The sequence below is a fragment of the Trichosurus vulpecula genome, chromosome 8, assembly GCF_011100635.1.
Source record: "Trichosurus vulpecula isolate mTriVul1 chromosome 8, mTriVul1.pri, whole genome shotgun sequence".
Lineage (NCBI taxonomy): Eukaryota > Metazoa > Chordata > Mammalia > Diprotodontia > Phalangeridae > Trichosurus > Trichosurus vulpecula.
This window is the reverse complement of record NC_050580.1, coordinates 30652465-30665730: the sequence shown is the minus strand read 5'-3', so window position 1 is coordinate 30665730 and position 13266 is coordinate 30652465. Positions and strand designations below refer to the sequence as shown.

The 13266-nt window shown below is 39.2% G+C and overlaps 1 protein-coding gene across 3 annotated transcripts in view; it reads left to right on the top strand.

Annotated features, from left to right (window-relative positions):
• Positions 1-13266, top strand: part of CTNNA3 (catenin alpha 3) — a 1949360-nt gene that overhangs the window by 153429 nt on the left and 1782665 nt on the right. The window lies entirely within an intron of this gene.

Genomic DNA, 13266 nt, shown 5'->3' with positions numbered 1-13266 from the left:
GTCACACAGCTAGTGACTATATGAGTCCAGATTTGAGCTCAGGTCTTCTTGACTCCCAGCCCAGTACACCAGTGCATTTGAATCTACCCGCTACACCACCAGTGCAGTGGCTTGCCCAGGGCCATGAAACTACCGTGTGTCAGAAATGAGACTTGAATCCGGGTCTTGTTAATTCCAAGGCTAACCCTTTAGACATTATGCCACGATGCTTCTCTTATTAATTAATTAATATAATCATTAATTACAATAGTTGGCATTTACTTAACCCTTGAAAGCTTGCAACATTACTTAATGAGAAGGTGAAGACCTAGATTGGCAGACTTACTTCCCTTCCCTTGGAGTTGCCTAGACCAGTGATACCAAAGTTCCAATCTCTATCCCAATCTGCTTCCAATGACCCTACATGCTTGATCTCATTGGACCACCAGATCAAACTTTGTGAGGCAGTCACAGATGAAGAAACTCAAACCCAGATCAGTGAAGATATTTGCCTCTGGTCACAAAGCTAATAAAAGTTGGAGATATGCAAACAGTAACCAAGCCCTTTTTTGCCTTTGCTGATGCCCAGGGTCACACAGGGATGGTAGAGACAATTAGGGTGTGGCTGCATATGCAGGCACAGGAGCATGGTTGGGGGAAAGATGTAGTATTAGAGCCTGTATCTAGTGTTTGTCTCAAATGGTTGAGGGCCCCAGTGGTATTGACCTAGCAACCATTTCTTCTGGGAATTAGGGACATCATCACCTTACGTGAGTGATGCCGAGTGAGCATTCACACATTTAGAGATGGAATGGGGCAGTATTGTAATCTCACACAGACTTGGTAAGAGCAGTAACCAGCTATAACCAGGCCTGGGGCAAAAATGATTTTAATGGTGGAAGATGATGAAGATGGGCCCACAGAGGACTGAGGACAGTCCTTCTATAGGTACAGTCATGCTAAGAGAAGAGAGGACACAGTCCATCAACCCTGCAGGGGCTAGGGAATGGAAAAGAAGTACCCTCTAGCTATGGCTGAGGATGGTTATACTGCACCTAGCTGAATATCACAAAGCAAAGTAGGACCATAGTGGTCACTGTACAGAAGGGCTCCCTCTCATCCAGGAAGTGCCCCCTCCCACCCTGGATATTGGCACTGTGGAACAAAGCCTCTTTTGCCCTCTGCTCATATTACACACATATAGTCAACTTATTCATCCCTCTCCATATGTACCAAGAGAAAATGCCCAAATGAATGCTAGCCTTCCTTTGTCCACCAGAAAGATGCCTGCTCCTGCTTGGGCTCCTCCCATCAGGAGCAATGCCATTAGCATTCCCGTGGTGCTCTTGGCACTGACTCAAAGGATGTGTGGTGGCAGCTTCCATGAATCCAATGGTCCTGCCCTCAATCTGCTGACAGCGGGGCTTCTGAACACGAGCACACCAATCACACCTGTCGTTTTCTGCTGACAGGAGGCACTTTGTTCGACTGAGTCTGTGTGCCCTGAGGCTTGTCTAATATGCAACGAGAACTTCAATTTGCAGCTTATTATTTAAGCATTCTATTTGGACTCTCTGAAACAATCATTTCCTGAGCATTTCTGTGTTTCAGCATTGGTACTAAAGAGAAAATCAACTAGCTGCCTGCTCTCTTTGGTGCCCTAAATTCAGATGTGGTAGGAGCCTTTCTGAAGCATGTAGTTCTACATTGCATTTATCCTGGAGGAAGAGGCCTTCCAGAAGATGGAGCACCCTTACTAGTCTGCTCAGCACTTCATCTTCAGTGCGTGTGTGTGTGTGTGTCTGTGTGTATGTGTGTGAGTGTGTGTGTGTGTATGTGTGTGAGTGTGTGTGTGTGTGAGTGTGTGTGTGTGTGAACACACACACAAGCAGATTTGCTTTGGTGATCTCCAAATACAAACAGTGCAAAAATATAAATTAACCTAATTTATATCTTTCAAATTCTTGATTACTCTTCAGATGGTAGGCCTTCAGAAATGCAGTTATGTAAACAGATTTTCATTTCTTTCCAGCAAAATGAAAACCCATTAAATTAGCAGCATTTTACTGATACTTGTTAGTATATTTTTCTACATCAATATTATAGGACATATGGAGGCATTATTCATATGTGCTCTTCTTTTTGGCTATATTATAAACCTGATCTACCTCCCTGCCACTCTCCTTTTTGGTTGGAATGTTCAATATTGGTATATGGCAGTTTTCTCCAAATACACGCTCCTTCGAGGACTGTGGCATCTGGTAGTATCACGGCTAAGGATTTGTCATCTACTTCATTAGAAAGCCTCTGTTCCAAAAGACCTGTATGAGCCTATTAGAGATAGACTCAATTAAGTAGGTAACGATCTGTGGCTGCGTGCAGAAAGGCAGTAGAATGGTCAGATTATGAGGGGCATCTGGCCCCAGAAATGATGGAATTCACAACCAGTGGTTCCAAAAAACAACCTGGAATCCTTTCATTCTTTACATTTGTATCTATAGTGCCTAGAAGAGTGCTTGGCATATAGCAGGTGCTTAATAAATGCTGATTGATTGATAGGGAAAGAAGAAAACACATAAGGCAGGGATCTGTGGGAGTTGGAGCAGTTGTCATTTTGCACAATCCTTTTCTTTTTGTTCTCACCAGGAACAAAGGAGGAAAACCAATCAATCTACAAGCATTTAGTAAGCACCTATTAATGTCACTTGCTATGCTAGGCTCTGGAAATACAAATACAACAAATGAAACCACCCCTAATCATAAAGAGCTAACATTTTAATGGGGTTCATAACAGGGGCATACATAAATACATAGAGAATGAATATAAAGAAAATAAATAAAAATAAATACAAAATAGATAAAATCAAAGTAGTTTGAAAAGGGAAAGCACTTTGAAGTGTGTGTGTGTGTGTGTGTTGAGGGGAGGGATGTGTTGCAGTCTTGAGAGATGGAATATACAAATGTCCATGTTTGGATCAGAGTAATTCAGATTGACTTTAGCAAAGGATATGCTAAGGTGACAACCTATAGCTTAATTTGTAGGTTGGAGCCAGATTGTAGGAGCCCTGACTAGCAAGCTAAGGAGTCCTGTTTGGATCAATAGGCAATAGGGAGCTATGGAAAGCTGGCATTTCATCTATTATCTCTGGTTGTTTACACTGGTAGTTCCCCATACCTGAAATTCACTTGCTCCTCATTACTATCCTATAGAGTCACTCTCCTTTCATTAAAAAAATTCACAAGGGACATGGCTCTGAGTTAATAGCATTCATTTTAAAATTTTGAATTCCAAATTCTTTCTCTCCTTCCAGGCCCTCTCCCTACTCATTGAGAGGGTGACTGTATGATACCTATTACACAAATGAGGTCTTCCAAAGCATATTTCCATATTAACTATGTTACAAAAAGCAAGAAAAATAATAAAAACTGCTTCAGTCTGCACTCAGAATCCATCAGTTCTCTCTCTGGAGGTAGATAACATTTGTTACCATGAATCTTTTGGAATTGTGGATCATTGTATTAATCAGAGTACCTAAGCTTTTCACAGTTGATTGTTACAATCTTGCTTTTACTGTATGTCATATTCTCCAGGTTTTGCTCATTAAGTCTTCTCAGGTTTTTCTGAAGAGTTGATCTCTTCCTTCAAGATGCAACTCAGGCACTGCCGTCTGTTTGAAGCCTTTCCTAATCCTCCCAACTTCTGGTGGCATTCCTTGCAAACTGCTTTGTATTTGATTACTTTAATTTATTTGTATCATTTTAAAAATATTTATTCTGCCTGTTTTCTCTCCCAGACATCTTGGAATATAAAGCTCCTTGACAGTAGGGATTATTTTGTTCTTTGGATTTGTATGCCTAATGCCTAGCATGGTGCCTGGCACACAGTAAGCACTTAATAAATGCTTGTTGATTGATGAATATTCATAATATATTTAATGTTAGTAACTAATAATAATGTGACATTTATGTTGCACTTTAAGCTTTTCAAAGTGCTTTGTATAGTTAATAATGGATATACACATGTAATGGTTCCTTTGTCTTGGAGCATTGTAAGCCAACATTTCCAGTAAGGGGTTGATGTTTGGCATTGGAATTTCCGCAGTGAACATCTGGGCAATGAGAGCTGGTGAAGGAAGCAGACATAGACTTGACCTGAGGCAGTCAGTGGAAATTGACTCTGTATGGAGGTATTGATGACAGTTGATTTGTTATGTCATAAAATGCTAGGATGATTTGGAGGGACTTCTGTGTCTCTGAAGCTTGAAGGTGGCATGATTTCCTCTTGCATTGATCAGCACCTATTTATATCTTGGGGAGTTCTTTATGCATTTAATGTGTTGTGATATGTGAAAGCTTTCAGTGCAGTCCTGCCCAGATGCAGCATCATTAATCAGCAAACATTTATTAAACACTTACCATGTGCTATGTGCTATGCTAAGCCCCGAGGAGATAAAAAATCAAAACAGTTCCTCCCTTCAAGAATCTTCTGTTCTAATGGGGTTCCCAACATGTACATACACAAGTATCTTTAAGACACATACAGACCAAGGATAGGTAACCTTAGTGGGAAAGGTTGCCTACAGAAAGTGGCATTTGGGCTGAATCTGGAAGGAAGACTTGTTGGGAGCTGGAGTTGATTCATTAGCTATAAAACACACTAGAGCATCTTATTCTGAACCTGGCAGCAGGAAGACCAGTGTAGTTGTATCACTGTGTATGTAGAGGAAAGTATAGAAAGGTTCAAAAGGTTAGAAGGGGGGAGGTTGTGAAGGGCTTTAAAAGCCAAATAGAGCATGTAAATTTGATCCTGGAAGAATTAGGGAATCACTGGAGCTTACTGAATATGGATGTGATGTGGTCAGATCTCTGCTTTTGGAAATTCACTCTGATAACTGAATGGAGAATGGATTGCAGTGGAGAGAAACTCGAAGCAGAGAAACCATCCTGAAAGCTATTGAAATAATGTAGTCATGAGGTGATGAGGGTCTACACCACGTGGCTATTTTGTGAGTGGATAAAAGGGATATTTACCAGAGATGTCAATGCAAAAATGACATGACTTCAAAACAGATGGGTTGAATGCAAGGTAGAGATTGAGGAGCACACCAAAGTTGTGAGTCTTGGTGACTGAGAAGATGGTAGTACTTTTCACTGGAATAAGAAAGTTGGGAAGAAGGGAGGGTTTTTGGGAAAAGATAATGAATTCTATTTTGGATGTGTCAATATCCTCTTGGATATTCAATTCAAGAAGTTCTAGAGATCAGAAGAGATATTAGGATCTGAATAAATATAATTGAGCATCATCTGCATAGTGATGATAATTGAACTTATTGGAATTGACTAGATCACCTAGAGGGAAAAGAAAAGAGGTCTTGAGGTAGGTATACATCTAGTAGGCATGATCAAGATGAAGATCCAGCAAGACTAAGAAAGAGAAGTCAGAGAGCTGGGAAAGTCAGATATAATGCAAACCTAGAGAAGGAAAGGAGAATCAACAGGGCCAAAGGCTAGAAAGAGGTCGAGAAGGATGAGGAATGAGAAAAAGTCATTAGATTTGACCATTAAACCAATCATTGGAATGTTGTGTTGTAATTGGAGAGAGAGGTCAGGACTGGAGATGGAGATTTTTAGACATGGTAGTTGAAACCTTGTGACAGAATAACACCGAAGGGCAGTTAGAGAAAGAAGAGGATAGAAACACGAGCAGAACTTTAGGGAGCCCCCACCTGAGGCAGCTATGAAGGCAAAAAGGGAGACAAATGGCTATTGATTTGGGAGAAGAGCCAGAAGGTGAGGTCACCAGAGGAGGATAGAATATGCAACAGAATGAGGAGGTCAGTGGTGTCAGATTGTGGAGAGAAGTCATGGAAGGTTTGACTAAAAAGACCACTGAATTTGACAATTAGGAGGCCACTGGTCATCTTTGAGGGAGGAACTTTTTCCCTCCCCTGGTCACGTTGCCAGCTACTCTGCCCCGGGAACATATTGCTGCTTCACTCTGTTTTCCATCTCTTGCGCTGGGCACAATAATCCCAATAATCAAATTAATACTATCATTGCTTCTGGATGGGATGATTTCAATCAATACTTTATGGTTGCACTCACAATCCCGGTGATTCTCCAGACCAAAACAATGTGTTGTTTCTTCTGATTAGAATGTAAGCTATTTGAGGCCGGGGACCATCTCAATTTTGTATTTGTCCACAGAACCTAGCTCAGCATCTGAAAAATTAATAAATGATTTTTCATTCTGGTTAAAAGAATACTGTTTCTAGATCAGAAACCTGTCATGGTAGGCAAGAAGCCACTTGTGGAGCTGAGGTCTTGGTGATTAGCTTTTACCAGTCAGTGGGAAGCTATCTTCTTCTCCAAATATCTGGCCCTCCAGAGATAGAGGCTGTCTTAGCATCTTTGTAACTCTGTATGTTGCAGGGTTTTGAATGGAAAAAAAAAGAAATTTGATTTATAGCTTGTCCCCAATGTAAAATGTGTTTGTGCTTGTCTCTGCTTTAGGGAATGAATAAAAGTTCTTGTGTTGACAGAGCAACACATTGTAAAAACTGGAAAATAGTGGTTTCTCAAGTGTTCACAGGGCAGTGAAATAAATGTTACTTACCTGGGATTTCTAGCTAGTCAGATAAAATTCTGTACAAGAGACAAATAGGTCATTGGGTACACCCAAAGGTTAAGATCCTGGTGTGCTTAACAAACTGGTGTTGATATGGAAGAAAGTGGGGCTAATCCTCAGTGTTAACAGGATGGACATATGGGAAGGAGAGAGAATGTATTCTCTTAGCAGGTCAGTGGACTGGAAGGCAAGATGAAGATGTTCAGGGGTGATGCAGAAGAGTTAAGAGAAAGGGCATGGGATTTTTCATGTTTTTGAATTGGTGGATAAAATAACCATGTAGCTGAAAATTTATGGTCCTAAGAAAAAAAAGATAGCTTGTGATTTTTAATGAAGCCGAGATCCAAACTGGTTAATTACCATTTCCTGTGACCAACTAGTTATTGTAATCACTGCTCTCATGTGCAGAGTAGGATGGGTGGGCGGGGAGAGCTCCTAATGATCAAGATGAAATTACTTAAGGTCTGCCAATTACCATTCTGTAATCTAAGTATATATAAACTGACTAATCTCCAGTGTATTTCCTACTCACTCGTATCTCTTGGGATTCCCCAGCTGTTTTCAAGACTCAGTCCAGGTACCACCTCCAAATAAGGTCTTGTTTAATTCCTCCTCTTGTGAATGTACTTCCCTCCTTTGTTCCAGAAATATCTTTGTATTTTCTTTGTCTGTAGTTTTTATTTACTTATCTGTTTATATGACATTTCCCTCCAAGAGAGTGTGAGCTTCTTAAGTGTAGACTTTTATTTTTCTCTTTGTATCCCCTTTGTCTAGCACTGTGCTGCATACAGTAAGCACTTAATATGTGCTTATTGATTGAATAAGGAATTTCTTATGTAATACAGCTGTTATTTTGCTAGTGTTTTGTGCTTTACATATGTTATCTTATTTGATCCTTATAACAAGTCCCTGAAGTAGTTGCTTTTATTATCCTCATTTTACAGATGGGAAAACTGAGGCTGAGAATGGTTAAATGACGTGCCCAGAATCATAGTGGCTTGTAAGTGTCTAAGTCAGGATTTGAACTCAGGTCTCCCAGAGTCCAAGTCCAGTGTCTAGCCACTGCACTGAGTTGCCCTTAAGTATAATTCTGGAAAAGATAGGTTTTCTTCTACACTCCTAAAATTTTTAGATTTTTTCAGGCAATTAAAATCTTGCTGTTTATTTTTTTCAATTTTTTTTTGCACTTAATAGCATTTTATTTTTCCACTTATATGTAAAAATAGTTTTCAACATTCACTTTTGTAAGATTTTGAGTTCCAAATTTTTCTCCTTCCCTCCCATCCTCCCCAAGCCAGCACGCAATCTGATAGATTATACATGTACAATCATATTAAACATGTTCCCATATTAGTCATGTTGTGAAAGAAGAATCAGAACAAAAGGGAATGACCACAAGAAAGGGAAAAAAGGTAAAAATGGTATGCTTCGATCTGCTTTCAGATTCCACAGTTCTTTCTTTGGATGTGAATAGCATTTTCCATCATGAGTCTTTTGGAATTGTCTTGGATCATTGTATTGCTGAGAAGAGTTAAGTCTATCATCACTGATCATTGCACAATGTTGCTGTTACTGTGTACAGTGTTCTCTTGGTTCTGCTCACTTCACTCAGCATCAGTTCATGTAAGCCTTTCCAGGTTTTTCTGAAATCTGCCTGCTCAACATATCTCATAGGGCAATAGTATTCCACCACAATCACTTACCACAACTTGCTCAGTCATTCCCCAATTGATGGGCATTCCCTCAATTTCCAATTCTTTGCCACCACAAAAAGAGCCGTTATAATTATTTTTTGTATGTGTGGGTCCTTCTCCCTTTTTATGATCTCTTTGGGATACAGACCTAGCAGTGGTATTTCTGGATCAAAGGGTATGCACAGTTTTATAGCCTTTTGGGCATATAAACTCCTAAAATGGACAATTTGGGGTTGTTTTAGGTCAATCTGGGAGTAAATTCCCAAGGTATAAAATCCAATTACTTCCTATCCCTGGGACAAAATATATATTTCTCAGCTTGGCATTTCATTCTCTCTGCAATTTGGCACCCACCTACCTCTCCAGTCTTAGTTCCTTTCCTCCCCTTCACATTCTTTTTGTTTCAGTCAAATTGAACTCCTTGCATTTTTCTGTACATGATATCATATCTTCCTTCTCTGTGTCTTTGTATAGTTGGTTTTCCGTACATGAAATGCATTAACTTCTTAACTCTACCTTTTAGAGTCTCTAGTTTTCTTTGAAGAACACCTTCCTGATCACCTCTGTAGTTGTTTTTTCTACCTCTTGAAATTTAAGATTTACTTTGCAAACTCTTATCTGTACATCATTATTTTCTCCTAGCTCCTGGAGGGCGAGGACTGTTTCCTTTTCTCTTGTTTTCCCAGCACCTTGGCCAGTGCCTTTTACATGATAGACACTTAATAAATGTTGAATTGTTGAACTGAATTGGGCTGAGTTGGTTGCCAAACACTGTATGTGAGAAATCTGAGAATTACAGTCACAAAACAGATTCATTTTATGTGCAAGCCATTCTCTAGGACAGGGGTTTATGAAACAAAAAATGAACCATGTTATCATGAATTTGTAGAAATGCTCAAGTCTGACTATAACACTCCTCTGCTCAAAAATCTTTGGTGGTTCCCTAGTACTTTCGGAATAAAACATAAAATCTTAGCTTGGCATTTAAGGTCCTCCATGTTGGGAGGAAATATGGTCCAATGGGAAGAGTGCTATCTGTGGTGCTGAATCCAAAGCCCAGATCTTCCATTTACAATCTAATTTTGATCAAGTTAACTTCTGCATGCCTCAGTTTGTGCATCTCTAAAATGAAGGAGTTGGACTAGATAATTCTAAAGTCCCTTTCACCTTTACGTATGTGGTCCTACCTTTCAAATTGTATTTCACCATCTCCCTCTATGTTTTAGCCATTATGGAACAGCTGATCTCATCTTTTGATTTCCTCCCTTTGTTAGCATAGCCCATCCTCTATCTCTGAAACAGACTCCTTCTTTATCTCTGCTGCAATTCCTGCAAGGTACCATGTCCTTCTTGAAGACTTCCCTGAACCCCTTCTCCCTGAAAGCAATCTTCCCGTCGAATTTTTTCACATAATTTCTTTTTATTATAAACTTAAGTATCACTAAACACAAGCATTCCACTAATCAAAGGACAGGAAGTAGTACTGTATACAAAACTGTGACTTGAAGTTTTAAAAAATTGCATACCCTATTTAACAAGGTAATAAAAAATCACTTATTTGTTTTACCTTTTGAAGATTTTTCTTTGTATTTTTATGTTTTATTAATGTCCTTTTCCTTTATTCCCTGAATTTCAATCACTTCCAATTAATTCATTCCCCCACCCCAAATTTGAATGTCTCTTTTCTAACAAATAAGTCTAGTCAAGCAAAATACTCAACAAATTGGCCATGTCTGAAAATGTCCCTCCTGTTTCCACCTGTAGTTGATCATTGCTCCACCAATAGGTAGGAGGCATATTTCATCTAAGTCTTTGGAGGTCATGACTGATCGCTTAGTCACTTCCTTAAAATTTCCTAGGTTACTTTGTGTCTCTGTCCCCTTGAACCATGTGCCATATTCACTTGTGGACATGTCACCACTCCTTACCCCACCCTATTAGACTTTGAGATCCCTTAGCACTATGTTTTACACATAGTGCGCCTTTGATAAATGTTTTTAAATTTGATGAATTTTATTGCAGAAAAAAGATAGTACTGGATAAGTCTATTAAAGGTTTATTCTATACCCAAAGCTAAGCTCTGCATAGATTAAAGAGAAATTTTGAGTTTGATTTTTAAGAGCCAAAGGAAAAAAATCAAGAAAAAAGCCCATCTACATGATTAGTAGAACTGCATGCCAAAGAAATTGGTTTATTATGAGTTTGGCTTACTCTCACAAAATATCATATATCAAATTCCTATTTACAAAACAAATATATTGGGGGTGATTATTCAAATAAGAGAATCCTTTACTTTATAAAATGATTTTCTGAAGGGTGACTTTAAACATGAAACTGCATCAGTACATGCAAGAGTTCACTTGTAGATTGCTGAAGAAGAGTGGGAGGTGTGAGATTATATTGTTACTTGCTAAATGGAAGTTGTGGTAGAATAAAGTCACTTTTCTTCAGAAATATTTGCTCAGTTTTTATAAAAAAGGCAGCTGGCCAGACAGGGGGACCCCACTTTAAGAAGTCATTCCCAGCCCTAAAAAGATCGAAGTGCTCATATACATCAGCAAATAGAAAACAAACCTTGTTTCTGGTAGAGGTCAGGCTATCTGTTAGAACCAGATTTCCCCATAATGTCTGAATTTAAACATCCTGTCATAAAACACAGACTGAAAATGGATACAAAATTAAGTGTTACTTAGGGTCACTTGGATTAGGCTGGTTTTAATAGTAGGTCAATCTTATCAAGGGAGCATACAATTTGTGGAGAAAAAAAGTGGGGTGGGGAGGGAGCACTGAGAGTTGTATTTGCTTCCTGTACCAGGAGATAAATAATTTTAAAAATAGAAGTTGCTAAGCTGGCTTCTACAAGACTCATAAGACAAAATGATCTAGCATCTCTGAAAGGGTGCCACAGAAAAAGTCCTGAATTGGGAACCGGGACTCTTTCTTCCAAGGAACAACCATTCAAACACTTGAAGACAGTTCTCTCATTCTCCCTAAAACTTTTCTCCAGAATAAAGCTCCCTGGTTCTTTTATCTGAACCGCATATGGCCTGAACTTGAGGCCCCTTACTGTCTTGGCCTCTCTGTGGTGCGGTGGTACGAGCGAAGGTAGGGAGATGGAGACAGGGCAATGCATCAGATAAGGGGACATAAACTAGTATTTGGGAAGGTCAACAAAGGATTCATTTGATTCCGGTTATGGAAGTCTGATTTTAAAACAATTTTCAGGAATTACTCATCTACAAAAGAAAACTTTTGAAGAGGATAAAAAACTATTTGAGAGTTGAGATGTGGTCTTCAACAAGATATAGTTACAGTCAGGCTTGTTGTAGTCATCTCACAGTTCTCCCCTTGTAATGATGCCCTGGAGTCAAATAGGATTCTCTCAGAAGAGATCAGAAGCTGTTAATTTCTTTTCTGGGACCTTGACATTATCATTCAAGGGATGGCTTGGAAATTAGATCGGTGGGAGTCTAGCCTGACCAGCACAGGGACACAAAGCTGGCATTAGAAACATTTTAAGATGTTATATCGATTTAACATATCCCAAACTGTATCATTAACAACCTTTTAAATTACAAACATTCAAAATAATTTTTAAAACCCAATTTCACACTTCAGCAGGGAACAAAGTTAGATTGTCTTTAGCATTTCACTAAGATGGGTTTTGAGTAACTTTCTGGGGCCACAGTATTATCACAGCATCACAGCTATGTAATGCTGTTCCTCGGTGGCCGACATGTTTTAAAGGGACAGAGTGAAGACTAACCTTTGTTGTTTACAAAAGGCTTTGCATATGTCATTTCATTTGACCCTCACAACAACCTTATTATTAGGTAGGTGCTATTATTCTCATTTGTAACAAAAAAAACTGAAAAAGAAAGAAAGTTAAGGAAAGTAAAAGGAAAGTAAAGTAAAAAGAAAGAAGGTAAGTAAATTGCCAAGGTAGTCAGTGAGGTTGGATTCAAAACCAGGTTAGCACCCAATTCACTTCTTGTCCTTTCTACTCACCTGTGAACCTGAGTTATGGGAGATGATAGCAATCAGAAGAAAAATTATGAGTTTGGCCTCGACAATAGCCTATGTCCACCGTAAAAGGGTTAAACTGAGTGAAATGCAGTAGAAAACTGGGCACCAGGTGATGAATTGTTTGTTGTCAAAGCTACTCATTAAATGGTCTCCTGGTAAAATGACTTCATGTCATTGCTATTTGAGTAGTCATAGTTCCTAAAGCAATATCTCTTTAAGAAATCAATCACTTAGCAAGCATTTATTAATTATTTCCTGTGTGCCAGGGGCTGGGCATAGAAGAATAAACAGGAAATACTCCTCGCCTTTAAGAAGCTTACATTCTAAAGGGAGAGACAACAATACGCATATTTACATATAAACATGTACAAGCATATGCATAAATGTCTATATAAATATATACATATCCGTGTATGCAAAATGTGCAAGATAATTTTGAGAAGGAAGGTGTAGCACCTGGGGATATCAGGAAAGGATTTCCAGTTTATGAGGGATTCCATGAGATGGATGTGGTTAGGGAGAACATACTAGGCCTGAGGAACAGCCTGTGTGAAGCCACTGAAACAAAAAAGGAGCACCAATGAAAAGACCGTTTTGTCTACATCGTAGAGAATAGGAAAAGGATTAACATATAGGAAGCTTGGAATAAAGTCTTTGGTTCTGAGCAGAAAGGAGAGATTGAGCCCTGTTTCATTTACCTGTGAACAAAACAGAGATTGGAATGTGAGAGACCAATGGCAGATGTAGGGCCTTTGTAACTACTGCTTGATGGACGCATATGAGAGAACAAGTCATAGAAACACAGAAGCTCAGAGTAGGGAAGGACCCCAGAAGCCATCTTGTTCAACCTGTACTTGAGTGAAAATCCTCTATAAAATATATCCAGTAAGTGGTTTCCCAGCCATCACTAAGCTAGGATGGTCCCTGACTCTGACATTT